At 40.1% G+C, this 26,978-nt stretch overlaps 1 protein-coding gene and 1 pseudogene across 17 annotated transcripts in view; both read left to right on the forward strand.

The window, feature by feature from the left end:
- Positions 1-26,978, forward strand: part of BNC2 (basonuclin zinc finger protein 2) — a 451,443-nt gene that overhangs the window by 83,661 nt on the left and 340,804 nt on the right. The gene's annotated exons all lie outside the window — the stretch shown is intronic.
- Positions 12,210-12,703, forward strand: LOC115935802 (U6 snRNA-associated Sm-like protein LSm1; annotated as a pseudogene).

Raw genomic sequence — 26,978 nt, forward strand, 5'->3', positions numbered from 1 at the left:
GTTCTTCTGTGGTTACCCATTGTTTTTCATTGGTAACGTAAAAATATCTGCGGAGATAGCTATGGTTTGCTTGGTCCGTGGAACTGGAAGTCAGAGAGTTCAGTTGTCACAAATCCAGGCTGGAGTTTCTCTTCTGTAAAGATCCTGGACATCCTTTCCACCAGAAGGAGTTTTCTGGAACTGTATGTTTGAGGGTACTACATTTGAACCAGTTTGAACCAAATGTGATGGAATTAGTGATGAAGGGACACAATATTACCCATATTTAGGATGTGGCTGACTCATCTTTTGTGCTATTTCAGTGATTCTAATTCAGTAAGGGTTCTGAAGCTGCATCCTGGCTAAGGAAATAATTCTGTGCTTGATTAATATTGTCTAAGGGCAGGGCGCATTGGCTCATGCTTCTAATCCTAGCACTTTGGGATGCTGAACCAGGAGGATCACCTGAAGCAAGAAGTTCAAGACCAGCCCGGGCAACAAAGTGAGACCCTCGTCTCTACAAAGAAGAAAGAAAATATTATCTACCTTTTGCCTAGGAGGGGAAGCACTGTAGGAAGCGGTGGCCAGAGTAGTTACCCTCTTTAGGTGATTCACCACAAAAATACACTCAAAAGGTACCGGATATAGAATAAGCCCACTACCGTAACTTCAGCTAACAGATCATTTCATCATCAGGATAGCTCCATGATGTAAAGCATGTTATTCTTGTCTCTTACAAGTGAGGAAATTGAGGCACAAAGAGGTCAAGTAACTTGCCCAGTGACAGACAGCTAATTCTGGCAGAGCTGGGATTTAAACTCAGGCAGCGTGGCTCCAGAGTCCATACTCTTTCATGCACATCATGCTGTTTTCACAATTCTAGAATGCTAGCACCAGGCCGACTTAGGAAAATTATTTTGTTTCCCCGTTCTTCATTTTACAGCTAATAGGAGTAAAGTCTAGAGAGGGCTCTGAGATGACTGACTCAAGATCACAGGTGATGGTGGATGGAGGGAGAACTAGTTTCCCCCTGCCCAGGGCTTCTGTCACTCTTGGAAGTTTTGTACCTTTGTCTTGGTTGCTTGTCAGTTTCACATCAGTGAAGAGAGATGTTGCTGAAGTAGGCAGACTGGCAAAATTGGTGTTTAATTCCATTCTTTACTTTGGCCTCAGCTCTCTCTTGCCTGGGAATGTACTAATTGGCTCTCTTCCTGTCCCCTCTGCCATTTATTATTTTCAAGGGAGCCTGGAATCACTGTTACTCGTCTCTAGCCTGTCCTGTTTAATCACTGATTGTCAGATCTTTTGCTCTTTCCAGTCCCTTCCCACTAACAAGTAGGAGAGGGGAGAATCTGCCCAACCACGTGGGTTTGGGGTGAGTTTTGGGATAGGGGAAGGGAATTAGACTGTTGCAGGGTGGGAGTTATTGTGCCGCAGATCAATGACCTTCCCTTGAGGATGCCAGTCTTTGTGGTTTTGCTCTTTCTGCCCCACCTGTATCACAGTCATCCTGTGGGTTCCCAGCAGGACTCTGCCCCCGACATTTGGGGCAGGGCCTCTCCCCCTTTCTGCAGTTGGGGTTCAGAGCTAGAAAGGGAGTTCTGATGAAATTTGCTTGCCCCATGCATGCATTCTCATGGAACCCTGATTATATGGTATCCGGGACAGAAAAGGGTTTACATTTCATATCTGTTGTAACTTTATTTTGAAGAGCCACAGTTTGGGGGATAAAGTAATTTTCTTTAATATTTGTTGATCTTTCTCTTAAAGTCTCGTGTGTAAGCTTATTCAGGTAGAGACTGACTTTTTTTTCCCTCCTTTTCTTCTATACTGGGTCTTTGTATGTAAAATTGTAAGTCCTGTTCTAGTCTTCTTCCACCTACCCAGGAATGAAGTTGAATATTAATGCACCATGGTCACCATTCTCCAATGGCTCAGTCTTTCTCCACATTTTCTGTAATTAAGACTGTCCTTCCCAATTTCAACTTAAAATACCTGAAAAGACACCTTGTTTAGTTAAGAGAAAGGAAATTTCCCCAGGTAAGTTCCCATATGTTTTCTGCAAAAACTAGCGCACACTTTCTTTGTATTTTACCTCTGTCAAATGAGATTCTTAGAAGAGTAATCAGCCAGTCTAAGCCACTCCACTCTTTTCACTTATATTTTCATGGGTAATTTTAACTCTTTGGGTGCTGTCCAGGAAAGTTTACTGCTGCTTCTCACAAGGGAAGGTGTCTGTGGTTACCGAGACTACCCTCTTCCTGCCTTCCTTTCAGCTTCCTCAGAGGACCAGCGAGCTCCACTTCTTCTAAATAGGTGCACAGGCCCAGAGGTGGATTTTCCTTCAAGGCCCTGGGAAAAGGCCCCAGCAATGTGTTCACATTGCCATTTGTTTTTGTCAAGTTTTTGTGTATTTTTATTTTTGCATACTTTTTTTTTTTTTGGAGACAGCATCTGGCTCTGTTGCCCAGGCTGGAGTGCAATGGTGCAAGCTTGGTTCACTGATTTACTCAAGAATGGATGCGCCCAGCCTGCATCCATTCTTTCGTAAATAAATACATAGGCTGGGCGTGGTGGCTCATCCCAGCACTTTGGGAGGCCAAGGCGGGCCGATCACCTGAGGTCAGGAGTTTGAGACCAGCCTGGCCAACATGGTGAAACCTCATCTCTACTAAAAAAAAAAAAAAAAAAAAAAAAGCCGGGTGTAGTGGTACAGGACTGTAGTCCCAGCAACTCAGGAGGCTGAGGCAGGAGAATTGCTTGAACCTGGGAGGTGGAGGTTGCAGTTAGGCAATAACGAGCCACTGCACTCCAACCTGGGTGGCAGAGCAAAACTCCGTCTCAACTGAAAAAAAGAAATACATAGCAAGAATTTCCATCACCTTAAGTAGTCACCTGATCCCCTTACTTTCCCCGTGGCCTCAGTTTTTGCAGTGGTGATATCTGTGAAATGGAGAACAACTGTTCATCCACACTATTAAACAGGAGGTGAAGGCCCTCGCACAAACCTGCCCAGTGGGATACTTTAAGGCTTGGGCAGTCTTGTCTTGCACTGCAATGAGAGCATAAATGTGGACACATATTAACCTCGCCTAGTGGGTAGTTGGGTTCAGCACAGGTGGCTTTAAAGTTCCCGTCCTTTTCTACAAAGTGCAAACACATTCCCTTTCCAAAAGGTACACTGGAAGCTGTCTTTATAAAATGCTTTGTAGCATAAGCACATACAGAGAATACTGTATTCATACTGTATTAATCAGCCTCTGTAAGTGTCCATTCTCTGGGTCTCACGGGCTTAAAAACTTGAATGATCGTCATCTTATTTCTTCTTCCACTGTTGTCATTTACCAAGTCCTGGGAGTAGATTGTTTTAGTTTGCATTGCCTTCTGGAACAGTCCCCTCCTTAAAAGAAAAAGTCTCATTATTATTGCTCCACAGTTGGAGGGCAGGGGAGTGGTTTATACTGTGAGTTCACATCACTCTTTTAACTCCTTTTCATTCCCATTGACCTACTATAGGCTTGTTGCAGTACCTGCCCACTTTACCTTTAGACTTTCTCTAGGATACTCTAGTCATTGAGATTGGAGGCTTTTAAAAACACCTCTGACTTTGCCAGTGCTCAGCCCCAAAACTTCATTTATTGCAGACTCTCTGTATTCAGAGTAAGCCCTTACCTCTGTGCTCAGTATCCCTCCTTGAGTGTAGGCTTGCTTACCTTTCTACCTCCATCTCTTTCTGACACTCTTGATATTGTGTCCTATCCATATTGTTTCCCAGGAATACCTCTTATTTTGCAGTCTTTTTCTTAAGGCACTTATTACTTTGTCCCTTGTGGGACAATTATTTGTACATTTGTATAGTGCTCCAAACTAGATTTAGAAATTCTTGAAAATACTTTATTTACTTTTAGTAGTGGTAGTATAGTAGTAGTAGTGGTAAATAGTTAAAAAAGTAGCACCAGACTACTGCAAAGACCTTAGGGCAACATCCCCTGAATACTCTGAACCCTAATTATCTGTTTGCACAGCTGTCTTCCCTGCTACATTGTGAGCAACTCCAGGGCTGGGACTGTGCTCCCAGAATATCCAGTGCTACAGCAGTGTGGCAGGAAAGTCTTTTTGACTAAAAAGATAGTCATGTTTGTTTCTTATTCATGTGATGCTTTCCTCCATTCCTTGAATAGGAATTTTTTTCTTGTTTTAAGCAGAAATTTTGCCTTTTTCCCAAATTCACTGGAAAAATCGGATGCTATTCCACTGTTAATTGAGGTGTCACTAATTACTTTGCTTGAAATTTTAATTATTCTAAAATCTTCCAACATTTTCATATATGTATCAATATTTTAAAAATATAAAAGAATTTTAAAACTTATATTTGGAAAATTTACCAATACAGTTTGGCTAATTGGGTTGTCAGTTAGCCAAAGGTTAGGGATGATTGATCTAGTTTAAATATAGATATAGCTTTGCGATTTCATTGGAATTACTTAAGAAAAAATATTTCTAGACAGCATGGAAGAAAGGTGAATATAATAGTGGTTTAAATGAAGTAGAGGTTTAATTTGTGAATTAATTTTTGAGATTGTTATAGAGATACTGTGATCAAGTGCTAAGTCAATAATGTAAAGCAGTGCATATCATTTGAAGCTGTTCCCAAATATATCTTAAAGCTAAATCAATATTAAAACTGTCCTAAATGGTAAAATTGTTTAATCATTAGACAACCTGAGCTTTATGTAAATTTGTAGACTCTTGAAACTTGTCGTATGCAGAAGAGTAAGCATAGCTATAACATAAGCATAAACCATTGTGATTTGCATAATTTATCTCTTCAGCATAAATATTGTACTTGTAGAGTAACATTTTTGTCCTGGAAATCAGATTTTGGTTGTCTGAGTATTTGTGGGACTGGAGGAGGTTTTAGGTTTATGTTTGTGTTTAGATTAAATTTGAATGGTGAGTTAAGATTTATGGTGAGCAGTGTGCAGAATGTTTTATTTACTTTTTCAAAGCTTATGAATAAAAGCAACATCTGAATCTGATCTTTGGGAACCAAGTTCAGGAAATGTGGTATAATCTGTTTTAATTGTCTCCCTTAATTTCAGCTTACTTCTGTTTATTTGCAAATTGTGTATTTAAGACATTAACATATTTAATACCCTGTTATTGGATATATTTAACTTTCTACTAGCTTCATGCTTTCAGAGTTTTGAACTCTGAAAACACAAGCAGCATTAAGACCTGTCTTTTGCTTAAAGTACTGAGTGATTACACTCCGATGTTTCATTATATGAAACACCCCTGCTTTAGTTCAGAGTAAATGCTTCTAAGAATTAGGCATGCTTAGCTTCTAAGGTAGACTATTCACTTACTCACTCATTCATTAATACATTCACTTTTTCCGAAAATGAATATTCCATGTTCATACTATGTGCTAGGAATGATAGCGGATATAGTAGTGAGCAAAAGGTAGACGTTTCTGGCCTTCAGAGTATCTTAGAGTCTGGTAGGGGAGGAGAATATGAAACCAGGCAACCACAGTACCATGTACTATGATAAATGGTGTGGAACCCCAAAGCCCAGGGTTCCATCGGCACATATGTGAGTGGTGCCCAAAGACTTCCTGGAGGAAGTGACACCTCTGCCTCTTTATTCTTCAGAGTCAGCCAGAGGAAGGGGTCTAGGAAGGGATGCTACAAATGCTTCTGGTACAAAGAACAACATTGGTAAAAGTCCAGAGAAAATAGAGAAGTCAGCACATTAGACTAGTATGTAAAAACTTTAGGCAACTAGAACTCAAATAACTAGAACTCTCATTTTGGCTCAGAAAAATTTTCCTCTGCACTTTACTTGATGAGGAGATGAAAAATGACTACAAACTTATTGATTTCTTACCCCGATAGAAATACTCATTTATTCTAAAAAAATTTAATTATACAAAATTATTATTATTATCATTATTATTTTTTTTTTGAGACAGAGTCTCGCTCTATCACCAGGCTGGAGTGCAGTGGCACAATCTCGGCTGACTGAAACCTCTGCCTCCTGGGTTCCAGCAATTCTTCTGCCTCAGCCTCCCGAGTAGCTGGGACTACAGGTGCACGCCACCACGTCCAGATAATTTTTGTATTTTTAGTAGAGATGGGGTTTCCCCATGTTGGTCAGGCTGGTCTCGATATCCTGAGCTCGTGATCCGCCCCCCTCGGCCTCCCAAAGTGTTGAGATTACAGGCGTGAGCCACCACGCCCGGCCTATACAAAATTATTAAAAATTGAAAGTCATAATAATATTATATAGATAATCTTACTTGTCATTTTGTAAATATCCTTACCAGTTTTCTCCTTTCCATCTTTGGTTTTATAAAATTGAGATGATATCAAATATGCTATTTTGTAACTGATATTTTACAGTTAACATAAAAAGCACATTAATTGTGTTCATGTCATTGGAACTATTTGTAAAATATCAATTTTAATGGCTGTATAATATTCTATCATCAACTATTATTCATTTATACATCATTTATTATGTATTTTCCAATATACTTATATTGGAAAAGTAGATTGTTTCTAACTTCTTGTTGTTTTAAAAATTCTGCCACGAATGTGTTTGTATTGAAACATTTAATTAAATCTTTCATATTTCCTTTCAGCACTTTGGGAGGCCAGGGCGGGCAGATTGCCTGAGCTTAGGAGTTCACGACCAGCATGGGCAACACGACGAAACCCCGTCTCTACTAAAATACAAAAAACTAGCTGTGCCTGGCGGCTTGCGCCTGTAGTCCCAGCTGCTCAGGTGGCTGAGGCAGGAGAATTGCTTGAACCTGGTAGGTGGAGGTTGCAGTGAGCCACGATTGCGCCACTGCACTCCAGCCTGGGCAACAGAGCGAGACTCCATCTTAAAAAAATATACATAATAATAATAATAAAGTTATAGCCTTTCTTCTATGCCCCTGCTTTTTTTTGTAGGTATGCATTGTCTGCCACCTGCCTCAAATATCAGTCCAGCCCTGATAACATGAGGTCTTGAATCCAGATCTTCAGACCTTTGGTGCACATTTGAAAATGAATCTTTTTTGTATCTGTTCAAGTAAAAGCATATCAGCTGAACAAAATGTTATGTGGCTGGACACAAAACTGAAGGGTAATGTCGTTTTGCATTAATAAAAACATGAAACAATTAGATCCCATTTTTTTAGAGTGCCCACTCTAAAAAAAAAAGAAGTCCCTGGATAAAGCGTTTTATCTGGAGATAGCTTCTCTCTCTCTCTTTTTTTTTTTTTTCAAACAAAGGAATTATATCTTATAGAGAATTTTCTTTAAGTGCATGATTAAGTACTCTTTTTGGTTAGTGAATTGGAATAGATCTGTTATTAAATAAATACCTCTGTAGAGTTAAGAATCAAAAGAAAACTGGAATTGTTTCTTAGGTAAACATTTTTTTTCTTAAAGATGTCAAGGATGTTTCCCACATAACAAGGTATTCTATCTTAGTACTAGAAGCCACTTGGTTTACAGGGGTTTTATTTTTTGCAGATTTTTTGCTCTTCTGGGGCTGAAGTCCTGTTTGTTTTCATCTGTTTATCCTGTGTTTGCCTTGCTGTCCAGTACATCATAGATAATCAATAAGTATTAAAAAAGCCCAATACTTTTTAAAAAGCTTTATTGAAATGTAATTCACATAATATACAATTCACCTACTTAAGATTTTTTTTTTTTTTTAAGGCGGAGTCTTGCCCTGTGGCCAGGCTGGAGTATAGTGGTGTGATCTTGGCTCACTGCAGCCTCCGCCTCCTGGGTTCAGGCGATTCCCTTGCTTCAGTCTCCCGAGTAGCTGGGACTACAGGCACCCGCCACTACGCCCAGATAATTTTTGTATTTTCAGTAGAGACGGGGTTTCCCCATGTTGGCCAGGATGGTCTTGATCTCCTGACCTCATGATCTGCCAGCCTCGGCCTCCCACAGTGCTGGGATTACAGGCGTGAGCCACCGAGCCCAGCCAAGATGTTTTTATTAGTTTCAGTAGTGTTTTTTTTTTTTTTTTTTGAGACTTAGTCTCGCTCTGTCACCCAGGCTGGAGTGCAGTGGCGCGATCTCGGCTCACTGCAAGCTCCGCCTCCCGGGTTCGCGCCATTCTCCTGCCTCAGCCTCCCTAGTAGCTGGGACTACAGGCATCCGCCACCGCGCCGGGCTAATTTTTTGTATTTTTAGTAGAGACGGGGTTTCACTGTGTTAGCCAGGATGGTCTCGATCTGCTGACCTTGTGATCCGCCCGCCTCGGCCTCCCAAAGTACTGGGATCACAGGCGTGAGCCACCATGCCCGGCCAGTTTCAGTAGTTTTTAGTATATTGTCTAACTATCACTACAATCAATTTTAAAACGTTTTTATTACCTCAGAAAAGAAACCCGTACCCTTTAGCTTTCACCTTCCTGGCCCCCCCCAACACTGCCATTCCTCCAGCCATAGGCAGCCACCATAATCTACTTTTTCTCTATGGATTGCCTCTTCTGGACATTTCATACAAATGGAATTATACTATATGTGGTACTTTGTAACTGGCTTCTTCTTATATTTTCAAGGTTCATCCATGTTGTGCCATATATCAATATTTTATTATTTTCTTTGCCTCTTAATATTTCATTGTATGGATAGGTCACAGATTTATTTATCCATCAGTTGGTCAATCAAATACTTTTAAATATGTAAATCAGCTTGGGTGGTTGTGCCTTATAAAGGCAAAAATGAAGGTAGAACTGAAGTTATGATACCCTAAATTGGAAATGCCTTCAGAGCTTGTTAGTCGTTAAGGTATATATAAATATGTTTAGAATTAAGCTTATATGTTGTTGGGTTTAAGATAATAGCACATCAATCAGTAGGATCTTGTCAGTTTTACCTCTTGGATACTTCTTAAATCTGCTTTCTTCTACTTACCTCTGGTAACTATCTAATCAAAATCTTTTTTTTTTTTTTTTTTTTTTTTGAGAGAGGGTCTCTCTGTCACGCAGGCTGGAGTGCAGTAGTGTGATACTGGCTCACTGCAACCTCCACCTTCTGGGCTCAAGCTGTCCTCCTACCTCAGCCTCCTAAGTAGCTGGAATTACAGGTGCACTCCACCATGCTTGGCTGGTTTTTTTTTTCATTTCATTTCTTTCTTTTTTTTTTTTTTTTTTACAATTTTTGTAGAGATGGAGTAACCTAGGGTGGTCTTGAACTCCTGACCGCAAACAATCAACCATCCTTGGCCTCCCAAAGTACTGGGATTACAGGCAGGAGCCTGACGTCTAATTAACATCTTTTGTTTGAACGTTGCATTACCACTGCCATCCCCAAAAGAAGGCAAAAGGAGCATTTCTAAAAATATCATTTTATCTTAGGGGTCAGAAGTCTTTAACATAACCTGCTTGGCTGCCTTCACATCAGACCCTTGCTGCCTTTCCCCTTCCTCTGCCCTCCTATTCTTTAATACTTGTTTTGTATTTAACAGAGGATAATGGAGTCCTTTCTGAAGTTGTTTGGGCATCTGAGATTTCAGCTTATACCACTTTGAGAACTATGCATTAAGGATCTCGTTTGAAGCCTTGTGCAGTGGAAAGAGCTCAGGCTTGGAAGTCTGGTAAACTAGGTATAGGCTCTGCGGTCCAATGTGCACTAGAAGTGTGCTTGTTCCTTTTGAGCCTTTTATCTGCAAAATACAGATGCTACCTTGCAAGTTGTTGTGAAAGAGAAATAATGTGAAAGTATCTGACACATAATATGTGCTTAATAGATTGTCCTTTCTATTTCTTATTTGGATTATTGTTTTGAATGAAGTGGCTTAGGTCATCACTTTTTTTTGGCTGAAAAGAAGGATTTATATATATTATGATGATTGTTGGTACTTTAGGGGTTTTTTCTTCCAAAGTTTGTATCTTTGTCTCAGAATCCTGTTTTCATGAAGACTCTGGAATTTTGTCACTGCTCTAATACCTCTACCAGGCAGCAGCACTCCTGTGGGTCTCTACCAATAGAGAACATCATTTATTGCCTTAAAAAGAAAGTATTTGTGTGTATGTATCTTTACAATATCCTCATTATGAGAGTAATCGTAGTATTTGTGTGTATGTATCTTTACAGTTTCCTCATTATGAGAGTCATTGTTTTTCATTTATAAAATAGGAAAATGCAGAAAATAGAGAAAAGGGGAGGGGAAAATAAAATTCATTTGCCATTTAGTCACCTACTATGGCCATTCTAGTTTATACTTTTCTAGTCTTTATTCTATACACATCTACATACATATATGTTAGTGTGGCTTTGGAAGTAGAAGTTAGATCATAGTATGTGTTTTGTTTAATTGCTGTTTTCTCATTGCCAGTATAGATATTTTCAGTGTTTAGTAACATGGAATGTATATAATTTTTTTCCCGGTCTCAGAGAATTCCATTGTATGGGAGTACCATACTTATTGTCACCACTTCTCTTTGGGAGGACGTTTAGGTTGTATCCAATTTTTTGATATTATAAACAGTGCTTGCTTTGATTTTACAGTCATGCGTGATTCTGACATGCTTTTTACATCCTAACAGTTCTTTTTTTTTTTTTTTTTTTTTTGAGATGGAGTCTTGCCCTGTCGCCAAGGCTGGAGTGCAGTGGTGCAATCTCCGCTCACTGCAAGCTCCACCTCCCGGGTTCACGTCTGTCTCTTGCCTCAGCCTCCTGAGTAGCTGGGACTACAGGCACCCGCCACCACGCCTGGTTAATTTTTTGTATTTTTAGTGGAGACGGGGTTTCACTGTGTAAGCCAGGATGGTCTCAATCTCCTGACCTCGTGATCTGCCCGCCTCGGCCTCCCAAAGTGCTGGGATTACAGGTGTGAGCCACTGTGTCCAGCCCCTAACAGTTCTTATGAAATAATTTCCCTGAGGTTTGATGATAAATTCAATTCAAATTTGCTCCTCATGTTTTTCACAGGTCTTTTGAATATTACAACTCATGTGGCAGAATGTCCCTGTTCTCCTTTTTGCTCTTCATCTGGTACTAGTTTTCTAATCTGTTCATACCCCCACATCCATTTACCTTGGCTAAGACTCTTCTTGCCTTTGTCTGCCCCAAACCACTGTCCTATCGTTTATTTATTTATTTATTTACTTTTATTTTTTAATTAATTAATTAATTTTTTTTTTTTTTTTTGAGACAGGAGTCTCACTCTGTCGCCCAGGCTGGAGTGTAGTGGCGCCATCTTGGCTCACTGCAACCTCCGCCTCCTAGGTTCAAGTGATTCTCTTGCCTCAACCTCCTGAGTAGCTGGGATTACAGGTGTGTGCCACCATGCCCAGCTAATTTTTGTTTTTTTAGTAGAGATGGGGTTTTGCCATGTTGACCAGGCTGGTCTCGAACTCCTGACCTCAGGTGATCCGCCCACCTTGGCCTCCCAAAGTGCTAGGATTACAGGTGTGAGCCACCACGCCTGGCTGCCACTGTCCTATCTTTGAAAGAATGATTCCTTCATATTCGTTTCTTTCAATTGACCCTTATTATTAACTTCATTAATTTGTTTCCTTCGTGTTGCCCATCACATCACCTCAAATTTGGAATTACTTGTTTAATTTTTTAAATTATTCTGAAAGAGAGTGCTTGTTTTCTTTCAAATAACAGAATTAGTGGAGTGGTTTGTATAGTGCATTACAATTAAAATTACGTCTTTACAATTAATTGGCTGTTGCTCTGAATTGGGATATTTCTGAAGTTATTTTAAATCCAGGACTGTTTTTCTTTCCTTTGGTCTGTTTCTTGCCTACAGCTAGTTGATTATATCCTTAAGGAGTACTAGACATTTTAAATAATTTTAATCTGAATTTAAATAAATCAAGGTGGCTGGGCGCTGTGGGTCACACCTGTAATCCTAGCACTTTTGGAGGCCGAGGTGGGCAGCTTGCCTGAGCTCAGAAGTTCGAGACCAGCCTGGGCAACATGGTGAAACCCCATCTCTACTAAAAATACAAAAAGAGCAGGGCGTGGTGGTGGGCTCCTGTAATCCCAGCTACTTGGGAGACTGAGAGAGGAGAATCGCTTGAACCCAGGAGGCGAAGGTTGCAGTGAGCCGAGATGGTTCCATTGCACTCCAGCCTGGGCAACAAGAGCGAAACTCCCTTTTAAAAAAATATGAATAAGTAAATCATGGTGTGTATTCTAAAGCCATAGTTATAAACTTGAGGGGTAGGTAATATGGAGGAGTTTCCTGCAGGTCCCCATGGCTGAAAGTCAGCGTAGAAGTGCCTGTCCTGGCCGGGGTTCCACTTCTGGTCTCAGTCCTGCTGAGGCAGCAGGTAGTCCTGCGTTGGGCAGGTAGGTTTTGGTTTTGGACACAGTGGCCCACCGCCGCTGTACATTGCAGGATTATTTCAGTTCAAAATGAACTGATTGATGAGCTCCTCTGCAGCCTTCGTGTTGCAAGGACTCCAGTTTGTGGAGGCCCAGCACCACCAGCCTCATTGAGGACATTGACAAAAAATACTTGGTCCTGCTTCAAGATGGAAGGACACTTAATAGACTTAAGAAGTATTGATCAATTTGGACTTGGAAAATGAGAGTGACACACCCCTCCAGCAAGTATCCATTGAAGAAATCCTAGAAGACCAAAGCGTGGACCAGCAGACCAGGCTGGAAGCAGAGGAACTGAAAGTTCAGGCCCACTGGGATCAAGGTCTTTCCATTCCTTGAGCAGATACTCTTGATGAGTATTAAGTCCTCTGCTCAGAAGCTATTGCTCTTGAAGAGTAAGGGCTGTCACTGAATGAAACTGATACCCTGGTCACCTCACACATTTGACCAGAGACTGTAGTGTTTCTGAAAAATCATTTTTAGTTTTAATTCTAACACACATACAGCATGAAGAAATCATGGGAGTTTTTTTTTTTTTAATAACGAAATCAGTGTTTAAGGAAACAGTGGTATGGACTCCTTCACTGTGGAGCCAGCAGCTACTTCTGTATATTGCTCCTTATCCCAAATTAGAGTTTATAGGGGACATTCTTCATTTAATTATAAATAAAATATAAATCTCAAAAGATGCCGTGAATCTCAAAAAGCAATTAAACTTGAGCATGCATCAGTATCATTTGCTTGTCCTGTGTAATTACTGATTGCTGGGCCCCTACCCCCAGGTCTTTTGATTCTGTAGTGGTCAGAGCCTGATAATTTGCATTCCTGACAAGTTCCTGGATGATGCGGTTGCTGCTACTTGTGAGACACTACTTTGAAAACAACTGTTCTAAAGGAACCTAGAAATAATGTTTGGATTATCTGTATTCCTTGTAATTACATGTATTTTTTCTCTTTACTGTTGTACATGACAGATATAACTGAGCATATTTTAGTAAAAGCAAAAACAAATAAAAAACGCTTCATTGGCAAAATACAAGAGGGTCACTGGATAACAGATATACAGTCTTTTGTGGGATAGGCCAGCAGATAAGGCATCCAGAGGCTTAAAACACTCAGGGTCCTGGGTTGTTCAGCCCAAAACAGGTTTCCTTAAATATTTTGTAGCCTTAGTTTTTTTTGTAGAAAAATGGCGACTGCTACCAGATCTCTCTGGACCCTTTAACTCCTAAATCTGTAGTCAGATATTCAGTATGTTTAAACAGGCTTACAATATTGCAAATATCTTGATTAAGAAATGCTTGTATGTTTTTAGTAAATGTTCAGAGTAATTTAATAAAAGCCTTATTTGTAAGTTTTATCACAATGGAGATTTAAAAGTTGGATGAGGAAATAAACATTGAAATCATAGATATTCCAAATGTCTTTCGAAGCCTGAGCTACAGCACAAGCTATGGTCTGTATGTCAGGCCTGATAGAATGTAAGGTTGAGCCCAGAAAAAAGGAGGTGGTTACAGAAATTTTTAAATGGAATCGAAACTGTCATTGGATGCATTTGGTTCATCAGATCCAGATTCAATTCGATGTGCAGTTCTGGTTCCTTATCAGATGTAACGAATAGTAGTTGTACTTATTAGTATACTGGCAATTTAGGCCGGCTCACAACTGTAATCCCAGCGCTTTGGGAGGCTGAGGTGGGGCCGATCGCTTGAGGTCAGGCGTTCGAGACCAGCCTGGCCAATATGGTGAAACCCTGTCTCTACTAAAAATAAAAAAATTAGCTGGGTGTGGTGGCGGGTACCTGTAATCTCAGCTACTTGGGAGGATAGGGCATGAGACTCCCTTGAGCCTGGGAGACAAAGGTTGCAGTGATCTGAGATTGTGACGCTGTACTCCAGCCTGGGCAATAGAGTGAGACTGTGTCTTTAAAAACAAAACAAAACCAAACAAAAAAAACATACTGTTTGGACCTTTGGGCTTGAAGTTTTTTCTATTTGACAGCTGAGATTGGGGGCGTGGGATAATACCATCTGCAACTTGTTGGCAAGCACATTATTTGTATTCGAATAGAAAGGACATACTGTTAGAAAATGCGCAAAGGGAAAAAGGCTTTTGTAGAGGTCATTTGGCATGTAGGTGTATGAAAGGTGAGGCTACAGCAACACCCAGCAGCTGATAAGACCATACACAGTGTAAGATGAATGGAAAGTTTCCTCCAAGCACCTTGGGCTCTCATGTTAAGACTTGGTAAAAAGGTTGCTGTTGCTTCATTTACTGTAGCGACAAGCCCCTTTATCTCAGCGGCTGTCAATGTGAGTTGGAATTTCAAATCTTTTTAGGAAGTCTTTTGGACCATTTTAAAATTATTATTATTGTACTTTCCCTCACCCTTTTTTTTTTTTCTGATTGCATGACATGTGTAGTCCTCTTTTCTTGTCAGCAATTAAGAGAAAAATCTCAACAGAACGAGAAAACCTTATGACGCTGAAAAGATTTGCCTGAAGTGTTCCATGTAAGCAGTGGGAATGGACATACACTGAAAGAGAGAGGGGAAAAAAGGCTTTTTGTTGAGAGTGACAGGCAGGCAGGATGAGCAAAGTTTAACCTAAATCCTTTCATTGATATTGCAGAGTCATAAGCCTTCATATGACACTGCCACATTCAACTCACTGTATGATCTGGAGTTCAGTAGCTTGTACCATAGTGCATGTGTGTGTACAGTGCAAACATTTTATGAACTGCAGTGTCTGATCCATCCGTCTGTCTGGGCAAGAGTGTCCCTTGATAGTAAAAAGAACAGCAATCAGGACAGAATTGGTCAATGCGGCATGTCTAATAGTGGGAAGATATTTGAAGGACTCGCTATAGACACAGTAGTCTCTCTAAATAGCCTCTTTGCACCCGGAGTCTTATTGCAAACAGGTTCATTAAGGAGAGACATTCTGACACACAGCATCACAGTAATGAAAGTAGCTCTGTTTTTCTAATATTGTATCTTGCCACTTCAGTTAGGCTGCTAGTACAAGATTTCCCTTGTGTTGTTGTATATTTCTCCAGAAAAAGAATCAGTCTTCATAGAATATACAATTATTTTGTACGGGAATGTATAACTCCTACCTAAGATCCAGTCTTCCCTGTTTATGTGCACTAGTGCAAAAATAATTGGCAAACACATCCTCCAGACCAAAAGATTCCAGCACCTTCAATTTGTTGGGCTTGAAGACGTTGAACCAGTTATAATAAACTTTAAAAAAATGTGTAATGTTCAAAATGGATTTGTGATCAATCATAAAAGACAAAAAAAATTAGTACAGTTTCCCATGAGGTGTGAGGTTTTTTTCCCTAGGTTTTAGCCAACTTCATATAGTATCAGTTCAAAGAGGGGGAAAATGCAAAAGGTTTTCATCTACTAAGCTTTACATACAACTACTATATGATGACTTAAGCTATTGGATTTTCTGCCTGTTAATGTACAGCATGAACATTATGAACAAGTAAAAAAAGGTTATATTGGTTTAAAAGTGGATATGGAAAATTTAATGTGCTCAAGTGGGAACAATGGCATATTAAAAAAAAACACTCATGACACAGATCTAATAATTCACTTGCCCCTGTAGGAGAAGGGTATCAACTCTGATACTGGCTCACAGTTTATTTTTATATACACCCCTGGTCCCTGCAGTATACCCCGTGTGTGGGTTCCAGAGAAAAGAAAGAAAATAACCTGTAGGGAAATCAGCCTGGAAACCTTTCATTAAATACATTGTACTTTGTATTGTGTCGTTCACAGACTCTTCAAGAAATAAAGGAAAAACCTGTTATCAGTCTGCATGTGTAAAATATTATATTTGAATACTATCATTTGTTTTAAGATTAAGGCTGAGGCTACAGACATATTAGTTATTATTCACTTACATCTGGTAGATAATGCAACAGGGATTTAAAAATTCTTTTTCCATTTATAGTCCCTGCCATCCTCCCCCCTACCATGAACTGTAAAGATACTACTTTAACTTAAAACTGTGCTTGCTAAAATATTTCAATGTTGGAAATGTTGCCTCTTTATAGAGGATTAGGGTTGTGAGGGTAATAAAATCAGTCTTGAATTTCTTGGCGGAGTTTATCTGTCATTTAGCAAAAGATGCCTTTCTAGGGAAAATTGAAGAAAGTGTTAAATACATTCTTTTATGAGAAAAAATATAAATGGTAAGAGTGTAACTGTGAATAGTGACACCTTTATCAAGTTGAATGTCCTTTGGAGTGAGGCTTTGTCTTGTCATTATAGTTCATGTATTGCTGTTGGTGGGCTTTTAAAATCTGTAAACGTCTTATCTTTTTTGCTGACTATTCATGCAGGATATGCTAGGCAAGCCAACTGTGACACATACTCTGCCTATACTTGTAGCTGCCTCTTGGATGAAAATGAACACATATCTTAAAACCAAACCTTGGGTGCCGTATAGCAGTATTTAATGAACTTCTGGGATTGCAGACAGTAAGAGCCGAGTTTTGATCTCACATACCTGGGAACACATTGTCCTACACAATCTGTTGAAAGATTTATTATTTCTGAAGTAGCTTGTGTTAAAAACCTTGTTTTAAGTATAGAGGGTTGTAAGCCTATCAGTCTCACCAAATTGATACCCTTTTTCATGTCTGTTAGACTCAGTGCCATCTCTTGTCCTGAGGACAGATATAGCACATTCCACTCCATATTAGGTATCCTTGCTAAGAATTTTTTTTTTGGGGGACAGAGTCTCACTCTGTCACCCAGGCTGGAGAGCAGTGGTGTGATCTTGGCTCACTGCAACCTCTGTCTCCTGGGTTCAAGCGATTCTTGTGCCTCAGCCTCCTGAGTAGCTGGGATTACAGGCATGTGGCACCATGCTCAGCTAATTTTGTATTTTTAGTAGAGAGGGGTTTCACCATGTTGGCCAGGCTGGTCATGAACGCCTGGCCTCAAGTAATCCACCTGCCTCGGACTCCCAAACTGCTGGGATTATAGGAGTGAGCCACCGAGCCCACCCTTTTCTTTTCTTTTTGTGACAGGGTCTTGCTTTGTTGCTGAGGCTGGAGTGCAGTGGCATGATCTCGCTATCTTGGCTCACTGCAGCCTTCACCTACTGGGGTTCAAGCGATTCTCCCACCTCAGCCCCTGAGTAGCTGGCTCTACAGGCGTGCACTACCATGCCTGGCTAATTTTTGTATTTTTTTGTAGAGGTGGGGTTTTACCACGTTGCCCATGCTGGAAAAAAAATTCTTGAATGACTTGAGGGTAGGGTTTTTGAAAAATAGGGGTGTGCTGTTAGATGTAGAACTTCTCAGGTGAAACAGCCCCTGGGTGATTGGTTACCGTGGTCATTGTGGGTAAACTCCTGATTTGGAAGTAGTTGCTCCAGTATTCATATGGGTCATTTTGGTTCCTTTCTGGCTTCAGAAGCCTGTCAGTTGAGTTCTTAAGCCACAGACCAAGTTAATTTAGAGATGTCGATGTCAGTAATTTACCTTCTGATTGTCAGTGAATTATTTAAGAAGTATCTTACTATTTTTCTAAGGTGAATGAGCTTTGGGGAGAGGTTTTTCATAACCACCATCTCTGTTTTACCTGAATAGAAAGAGCACAATCAGCCCATATCTGTGACTACACAGGGTTGGCCCTGATCTTAGGGTGGCAGTGGATGAGCATCCACTGTCAACTCTCCTGTATCTCTGGGTGTTCCGTGCCTCGCATTCTGAGATTTGGCCCATACCTTCCAGGTTAGCATTGAGCCATGGGACTATGTTGGTTTCCTCTGCTGTTGAACTGCTTTAGGAAGAAAAGACCTCCTTGTTTCTGGCGGTGACTGCTAGGCCTTACATTCATTTTGGGTCAAGTAATTCATTGAGCAAAACCGTAGGCTGCAGGTTAGGTATACAGCTTCTCCTCCCCATAGGGTTTGTGTAAATTTCCCAAGGCCTGGGAAATTTCTCTGTAATTCCGGAGGGCTCCACTTATCCTGGAGCACCCACTTAGAGCCTGAAAATGCCACAGGTTGGTCTATACTTCACAGCATCAGGGTTTTCTCACGTTCGCAAGCTTCAATGACAAGCTCCACCCACATGAATCTTGTAAGTGGTGGCAGAGCTTGCTGTTATCCAGTGCTTATTGTGTGCCAGGCATTCTGCTAGATGCTTTACGTCCATCATCATTTGCTCTTTACATTAAGCTGGCGACTTGGAGACTGCTTACCTCATTTTTTAGATGAGGAAGCTGTGTGACTAGTAAGGGGCAGGCAGCACTGGGATTTTTAGATCCAAGCCTGGTCTCATTCCCAAGTCCATGGCCTTTGACATCACATCCTTTAAGCGGCATGGCCTCCCTGAGCTCTCCTTTCCGTTGGCTCTCATGCCTGTACAATGATTCCGTCCCTGATTTGGGGTCCTGTCACGTGACCCCCATCACTTATTAACCAGGTGACACTGTTAGTCTTTTCACTGACTGAGTGGCATTTTCCCTGTCAGTAAAATGGGAGAGAATGATCCTTCTTCTTTAACATGTTGTCGTGAGGAGTAAATGAGATAATGTCTCTGTTATTTATTAGACACCTATTTTATGCTAGGCACTGTGCTAGAACTTCCAGTACAGCAGTGACACGAACAGAGGTGGTCCCTGCTCATGAAGCCTGCAGACCTGTAGGCATGGCAAGACACTTAAACAAAAAGCGCACTTAGTTTTGTGCTATGTGTCTGAATCATATATAGTTGTTAAGGCCCAGGAACTTTGACTTCAAGTTTAAGCTGCAGCCTCAGCAGGCACTATGCTTTTCCAGGGTCCTATTTGTAATTCTTACGGAAGACCCGTTGCTTTCTTTTATATTGCCTACTGATGGATCTTTTTACCTAATCCTCTTCCATTGTTCCCCATTTCAGGTCTCTGGAAGTCAGAAACCTGGAAGTTCCGCCCCCTACCTACTTCTCAGCTTCTTCTTCCCCTCTTCTATTCTCCTGCCACTGTCTGCGCCATTTGTCTGTTTCTTAAGGTTTCCTGCTCTGCTTTCTTTCTCTCATTTCTGAACCCTGTTTAAATTCAACCCTTGATTTAATAAGATCTTAGTCTAGTCTCCATTATTTCAAGTCATGTATCGCTTTTGATAAATTTTCTTTTTAAGCACTTATCCTAATTTTGCATTTGTTTATGTAGGCAGTTTTTCTTTTTCTCCAATTAGACTAAAAGTTCCTTGAGGGTAGGGACCACTTCTCTGTCTCTCTGGTATCTATCCCAGCTGCTTGTCTGTTTTCAAATACTTACTGAGTTACGTTGGATTCCACCCCCCTCATTCTCTTCTCTGGATCAGCTCTTTCTCTTTCATCTCTTTGCCTAGCATTTTCATTTATTCTACTTACATGTGCATTTGGTCTATCAAATTGAACATATCCCAGACTAAACACATCTCCCCAACTCTGCATTTCTTCCTTATTTCCAATTCTTGTTAAATGTCTCTGTTGCCATTATCCAAACCCCGTTTGCCTCAGTTTCTTTTAACACTCCCGTTTTCTCACCATCTTCTGAATAGGAAGATTGATTTAAGGAAAGATTCCTTGGCATCTCTCATAACTTCCCTACCTTCACTGCCACTACTTGGTGGCTCTTACTGACTTCTGTGTCTGAATTGCATAACCTGGCCTGTCACGGTGGTTCACGCCTGTAATCCTAGCACTTTGGGACGCTGAGGTGGGTGGATCACGTGAGGTCAGGAGTTTAAGACCAGCCTAGCCAACATGGTGAAACCCCGACTTTACTAAAAATACAAAAATTAGCCGGGCGTGGTGGTGGGTGCCTGTAATCCCAGCTACTCGAGAGACTGAGGCAGAAGAATCGCTTGAACCCAGGAGGTGGAGGTTGCAGTGAGCCAAGATTGTGTCACTTCACTCCAACCTGGGTGAAAGAACAAAACTTCATCTAAAAAAAAAAAAAAAAAAAATTGCATAACCTGCCTCTTCACTTCTTGCCCTGATAGATTTGAGCGTGTCGGATCTTAAAAGTCTTTGATAGCTACTGAAGTATTCACTACTGAAATAATGTCATGTTTTGGATTTTCTTTAAAATTATCCAGTGGAGGAGGGAGGTAAAGTGGATTTTGGGAGAGGTGAAACAAGACTGACCATGTGCTGATAATTGTTGAAGTTAGGTAGTGAGACTCACAGAGGGGCTATTATACTGTTCACATTTGTATAATGTTTGAAAACTTCAATAATAAAAATTTGAAATAAAACACAGCAAATTTTGGCTTTACACTTTCTATAGATAATATATGAACCTCTTGGCAGAGCATACAACCCTCTCATACTTTTTCCCCAGTGCCTCATTTGGCTTCTAATCTCCCTCAACTCTGTATACAGGCTGACTCTACTCTGAAGCCATTTCTGTCCTCAGCATTGATCTCCGGAAAGGCTCAGCTCTACAAAAAAAATCCTCCCTGGCCTAATTTACTAGCCTGATTTGAGTTTTCTCTCCCATATCCCTTAGTATGTACCGCCCTTAGGGGCCTATCACATTGTATGTAATTGTTTCCTTGTGTCTCTCTGAGCACTGACCCCCAGCCAGTTTTATCCCATTACTGAGGACTGCCCAAACTGAGAAGGTTCTCCCCAGCCTGCCAATATTTCAGTTTAATACTCATTGCATGCCTACTGAGTGTTGGGCACTTGATGAATACTTGAGATTTAATTGACTGGTTGCTTCTGGTCTATAATAGGGATAGGGAGAGAGTCTACCATCTGGCTTTCTGGGCTGACGTTGGCTGTAGATTTCATCCCTCTCCCTCACTCTTACGATCTTCCTAGATTCTCCTTTGGGAATGAAGTATATAATGTTCAGAGATGCTTAGGTAGACTATGCCATGTAAGGTAGCCAGATAGTGATCGGCATGTCAAAACCCTTTGTCCAGTCTCTTCTTAATGGTGACTTTAAAAATTGTTAGGCTCTGTATTTACACTTGTTAAGTCCCTCTTTCCTCTCTTTGGTTCATCTTTACTCCATAAAACTGGGTGGGGGAGTTGTTTTTTTGTGTGGGGAGGGCAGCCTCCAGCCAGCTTTTTGCGAGAGCCCACTCTAAAGCCCCTACACTAGACTCTTCAGGAAAAGCAAAGTAACCTTCCCAAACCATTTAATTCATTTCACTTATTTCTGGCCATTTGATGATTCCAAACTCCAACAGGACCTGTAGCCCAGAGGTAAAAGTAGAAGATGTTTAAAAGATTTGAGAAATGAACTAATTTTTGTGGTCTGGAGAAGTAAAGACCAAGGTATGAGTTAGTCACTGTTTTCAAACACATGAACTTATTTTGCATGGAAGGTAGTACCAGCTGTTAGCCATTTGAGTGAAAATAAACAAAAGGACTTAGATTGCAGCTGGAGGGATTTTAGTTAGATAGAAATTTTTCATTAAGTGGTTCTGGGTGGGAACTGGGTTCCCATCCCAGTAGACTGTTGATTTAGGTCCAGATTGGAGGGCAGTGGGGCAGATTTGAGGAATTTAAGCATCCTGAAAATCAGTCCTCATGATTAAAAAATCAGCAGCTGCGAATGCTCTTCGTGTTCAGAGCTGCAGAATGAGGATTCCCCTCATCCCTCCCACCTTCCCCCAAGTTGAAAGAAATTAACCTCAATTAAAGGAAGTAGTGATGGATGGTTACAGAGATAAGTATGATATATCACACAGGAAAAACTACATTAAAAGAACATTAAAGTTGAGACAAAGCACTAAAAGTGAAGAAATTCACAGTTAAGGTTGAAAAGTGATATCGTTTACATCTCTGCTAATATGTAGACCTAACAGGATACACTAAGAAATTATGAGTGCCGGGCGCAGTGGCTCACGCCTGTAATCCCAGCACTTTGGGAGGCCAAGCCAGGCGGATCACGAGGTCAGGAGATCGAGACCATCCTGGCTAACATGGTGAAATCCCGTCTCTACTAAAAATACAAAAAAAATTAGCCAGGCTTGGTGGCGAGCGCCTGTAGTCCCAGCTACTCCGGAGGCTGAGGCAGGAGAATGGCGTGAACCCGGGAGGCAGAGCTTGCAGTGAGCCGAGATCGCGCCATTGCACTCTAGCCTGGGCGACAGAGCTAGACTCCGTCTCAGAAAAAAAAAAAAGAAATTATGAGTATGCCCTGTTGTGCTAAGAAGTAAGTTTTTTGACTTCACATACTAAGCTTAATACACAGTTTCATTGCCCAGCTTTAATTAAGGCATCATTCATGACTGATTATAGCCCATGGAAAAAAACCTGTTACTTTTACCAAAAGAGTTTGGGGTTGGTTTTAAAATTTAGCTTTGGAGGGGACCAGGTGGTGATTCTGTGACTCTGTGCATTTCATTACCTAACATATTTCAGCTTTTCTAAAGTCAAATTATTTCAGCTTTTCTAAAGTCAACTATTTCTATTTAAAAGGCACTAGTTTTGACTAAAATGTTAATAATAACAGATTTAATAATATTGAGTAATATTGTTTCCATCTGTTTAGAAAGCAAAATTTAGCTTTTATCCCTTCATTTCAGGGGTGGATTTTTGCTTCTCCAAAATAGATCTTAAATCTTATGTGTATATTTTATGCAAATTATTATTGCATTTTAGGAGTCTTAGCCAGAATAAAATCCGATTACATTTTCAATTCATAAAATTACATTGTGACCCCAGAAAACATCCTCTAATTGCTTTAGTTTTTACCTAATAAGACTGTCTCTTTGTGTATGTTTACCATATTAGAGACAAAAATCCCTCAAATGGGTCTAGAATACTAAATATTTGTGTACGATAGAGTGTGGATAGTACAAACGTCAGTCCTTAGCTGCTTCATCCCTTGTCTGACTCTAAAGAGTTGTTACTTCTTCCTAAACCAAGAGCCAAGATGGAAGATATAACCTTCCAAAAAATCAGAGTATATGCCACAGCGGGCTTCGTATCCTTACAGAAGATGTTCTCTCTCTCTTTCTTTTTTCTTCCTTCCCTTCTTCCCCATCCCTCCTCCCTCCTTCCCTCCTTCTTTCCCTCCCTCTCATTTATTTTTGGGATAATTTTGAGTTCTTTCATTGACCATAAGCTTATTGTGAAGAACAAATTCAGTTTATCAAATTTAGCTACCAAATCTTAAAATTTGATTTTTAAAGTAGAAAGATAATTGCTTCTTATTAAAAAAAAAACAGACAAATAAGTAAAGTTATGTCAATTTGTATAATTCCACATTAATGAGCTAGTACATGGGTTAAAATGTTATATTAGTAATTTCAAGAAAGGAAATGTGAGCTATAATTATTACATGTTTTCTATTTTTGTTACATTTAAGGTGAGTCTTGTAAAAGGGCCAATGAAATTGCCTTAAGTAAAATGATTATTAACCAATACAATTTATGGCATATTGACTTGGGTAATATTAATTTGGGTACATGACAGGATATATACTCATGGTCTCTTGTCACAGATTTTTAGGTTGGGTTACTTACCAGATGAATGAGTTTGTGTTTCCAATTAATTTTTTTAAAGTTCAGGAGGCCAACAATTTGACAGATTTGAAAATAAAAATGAAATTGAGGTCACTTTTTTTCTAGTGGCTACTTTGGTATGCCGTGCATAGACTGTTTCTTAATGCAGAAAATACAATCTTTATGCCTGTTTGGAGTTTCAAATTTAATATAAATGTCATGTATCATCATAAGTATGCAAACATGTTTTAAAACACAGAATTGTATGGAAGCAATTACTGGCAGTGAGTGAGCTACACACCCCAAGGGTGGGTTGGGGCCAAAAAAATTAAAGTTCCTAAACAGAATTACTTTTGTGTGGGTGGGAAAGAGAGAGCAAGGTTAACTTTTATTAGGAACCAATCCCAGCTCTTATTTTAATTCTCGTCACATACTTGGTAACTCAAATAAGTAGTAAAGGGACATTAAGGGACTTTGTGTTAGGATTAGTTTTTCCCCCCACTTGCTATAGTCTTCCAGTAGGGAGTGATTAGTGTTCAGCAGGAGGGCCTGGTGGACACCAGCGCATATATAGCTCTGTAGTTTTCAAACACTAGGTGTTGGTTAAAGATGATGTTGCCACCCTTTGTGACATGGTACTTGAGCATTCTTTTGCTGGGTGTGTTGTGTTCATTTTTAGCAGAATGAATGGGATGTAGGAAGGTTAGATTTTATCATTGGAAGGTAACATGCTATGTAGTTTTCTGCCACTCACCACTAGCCTGGAGAAGACCTGAATGATAGGTTCTCCCTCTTGACCCCTTCATGCTGTATGTTTTATTTGTTTTCTAACTTCATATAAAATCACTATCATCTGAAGGTGATGATGGTTTTTTTTGTTTTTTTGAGACAGGGTCTCGCTCTGTCACTCAGGCTGGAGTGCAGTGGTGTGAACACAGCTCACTGCAGCCTCAACCTCCTGGGCTCAAGTGATCCTTCTGCCTCAGCTTCCCATGTAGCTGGGACCACAGGTGCATGTCACTATGGCCGGCTAAGTTTTTGATTTTTTGTAGAGATGGGGTTTTGTCATGTTTCCCAGGCTGGTCATGAACTCCTGGGCTCAGGCGATACTCCTGTCTTGGCCTCCAAAAATGCTGGGAATATACGCATGAGCCACCATGCCTGACCCTGAAGGTGATTTTGCATTGTACTATTTTGTGGGGGTATGGACCACAAAAATGGAGGGGAACGGAATTACTCTCTATAAAAATAAATTTATCTTCTGACATTCTCTGGAGCCCTTTGCTAACAAGGTTTAAATGGATCTTTTTTCTAAAGCCCTTGTCACCATAACCTCTCAGCTAGAGAGCCGTTTTGGGTTCAACTGCAGGTTGAGCTGAGTGACCATCTAAGCAGCACAGGGACTAGCAGCCCCTTAACTGTGATCAGAACATCACTGTATTGATAAGTGAGTCTTGGTCAAGTCACTTAACCTTTCTTCCTTGATTTTCTATTATGTACACTGGAAATGATAGTATCTATCTGCCTTTGATCTCATAGGGATGCTTCAATCCATTAAAGTCATTAAAGCACTTTAAGTAAGGTATAAGGCACTAGATGCAAGGCCTCTTCATTATTGTTATCATTCTGTTATTTTATTCCAGTGCTGTATACAAAGGGGGTACTTTTTAATGCTAAACAGTCATCTCAGAATATGTTCTGTGGAATCCAGAAGTTGACAGAGGACCTTAAGCGGTCAGGTTATCTTTCTCCTTCTTCTTGAAGCCAGGCTCTGTTCCTCGTTGTCTCTGTCTGTTACTTTGGAGAACAAATAGCAAAACCAGGAACACAAAAATGAAAATAGAAAATTGAGACAAATGGGGTAGCTGTAGTCTACTTCGTGTTATTTCCTGGGAGCTGCTGTTGGTGTTGGGTTTCCTAAAGTGGGAAGTTCATTGTGCCTCTCTGGATACTGATCTCCCCTTTCTGTAACATGCACATCCAGGGGTTTTGAAGTGGATTGTGGGCTTTGATTCATTCCCACTTGCAACTTTCATTTTCTTTGTTTTTTCGAAATACCGTTTTACTAGGAAAGAGAAAAACATTTGGGGGTGGGTAAAGATCTCTGGATGTCTTTGGATAGTGTTCAAAGGCATTTTGTACAAGATGATTGTATTTCCTACATCAGCCCCTTCTGGCATTTCATCTCAAATACTTCCTCCCTTGCACCTCATAAAAAATTCCAGAAGGTGATGTACTTCCATATGGCCTTGGATGGCACCAACTTGATGATGTCAATGAAAAAACAGAGGATCAACGCTCACCTTCCAGAGTGAAGAGTTTGCTTCCTGGAGCATGGGTTCTTTTGATCTCACAAATATCACTATTCTAAAGTAACCTACCCTGTCCTTTATCTTAACATTCTGAAACTGATGTTGGTGACTCTTTTGGTTCTTCTTGGCTAAAAAGTTTTGCTACTTTCCATGTTCATTCTTTTTAATTTTTGTTACTTTGAGTATCATGATAAATTTTACTTCTATTACCTTATATATGGACCGATTACTCTGCTCCACCATTTACATGTAACTTGGTAGCATTTTCAATTTCATCAGCTACAGAGCACTAATTCCTCAAACATGGGCCTTTGTAGTTAGGTGGAACTTAAGACAGTTGAGTGTCATGGTCTGAAATGTAAGTTATTTCTGTTCATCAAAAATATTATTTAAGGGAGCCCTGGAATAATTATGAGTACTGAATAATTAAGCCATAAATAAATATAAATTGGTAAAGACATCCATCATTTATTATTTGGTTTTCCAACTTCCATAACTAGAATCCTGAACTTAACGAGTATTTTGCTTTATAAATTAAATAGAATGGTTTGCTTTTCTGACTCCCTCTCCCCACAAAAGCATAAGAGTCTAACAATGGATTTTCTGGTATTGATTTGTTTGTTTGAAAAATCTTAGATTATATCATAGTTTTGTATTTTAGAATCAGTTTCTTGAAGAGGAAGAATACAATTATATGAAATTGGGATTGTTGTGGAAAATCAGAGGCATGTTTGCTATGGGTATAATATTAGTTTTTCAGCATCAAGAGTAAAACAAGTGGAATTACCTCTGAAATTGCAGCTAACTATTGCTACCTCTATACCAGAAATATTTTTTCATCTTTTCATACCACATGTGAAAACT

This window comes from Gorilla gorilla, chromosome 13, assembly GCF_029281585.2.
Source record: "Gorilla gorilla gorilla isolate KB3781 chromosome 13, NHGRI_mGorGor1-v2.1_pri, whole genome shotgun sequence".
Classification (NCBI taxonomy): Eukaryota; Metazoa; Chordata; class Mammalia; order Primates; family Hominidae; genus Gorilla; species Gorilla gorilla.